The sequence below is a fragment of the Chrysochloris asiatica genome, unplaced genomic scaffold (assembly GCF_000296735.1).
Source record: "Chrysochloris asiatica unplaced genomic scaffold, ChrAsi1.0 scaffold00136, whole genome shotgun sequence".
NCBI classification, from domain to species: domain Eukaryota; kingdom Metazoa; phylum Chordata; class Mammalia; order Afrosoricida; family Chrysochloridae; genus Chrysochloris; species Chrysochloris asiatica.
This window is the reverse complement of record NW_006408654.1, coordinates 6,675,526-6,676,288: the sequence shown is the minus strand read 5'-3', so window position 1 is coordinate 6,676,288 and position 763 is coordinate 6,675,526.

The following is a 763-nucleotide window of genomic DNA, read 5'->3' as shown; positions in this document are numbered from 1 at the left end:
TTTCTTTCTTTCTTTCTAGCTTTCATTCTTTCTTTCTCTTTCTTCTTTTCTTTATTCATTCATTCCCTCTTTAGTTTCTTTTTGCCTTCCTTTCTATGATAATATTTTTCCTGATTGGCCTCAACTGCTTTCTCATTCAATGTAACATATTACTCAAATATCTACAGATATCTGTGTGTAGCACAGAATTAGCAGGAAATAAGGAGATTTGAACTATTCAAACCACCTCTGATAATGCAATCTTTAAAATCAAGTACACAAACATAGCTTTTGCCTCTTCAGTTCTGGGTTGTTACTGTTGCTAAGGGCTGTCGAGTTGGTTCAGATCCATAGCAAACCTGTATACGATTTCTAAGGAGCACCTGGTGAGCTTGAACCACCGACTTTGCAGTTCAAATCGAATTTGCAGTCCAGCACATTAACCCATAGTGCCACACCAGGACTTACTTCAGCTCTGTAGTCTTAGGCAAAGGGCAATCACAGTTAACTGTAAAGCTCTAGTACTACCGCTCAGTAAGTATCACTATTAATTGTTGTTGTTAGTGCCACTGAGTTGGTTCTGACTCACAGCAACCCTGTATAAGGTTTCCAGCAATGCCTGGTGAGCTTAAACTGCCAACCTTGTGGTTCAAACTGAGCTTGTGGTACAACACATTAACCCACAGTGCCACACCAAGACTTCTTAATGATGTTGTTGTTAAGTGCAGTTGAATCAGTTCCAACCCATAACAACCCTGTATAGGGTTTCCAAGGAGCGGCTGGT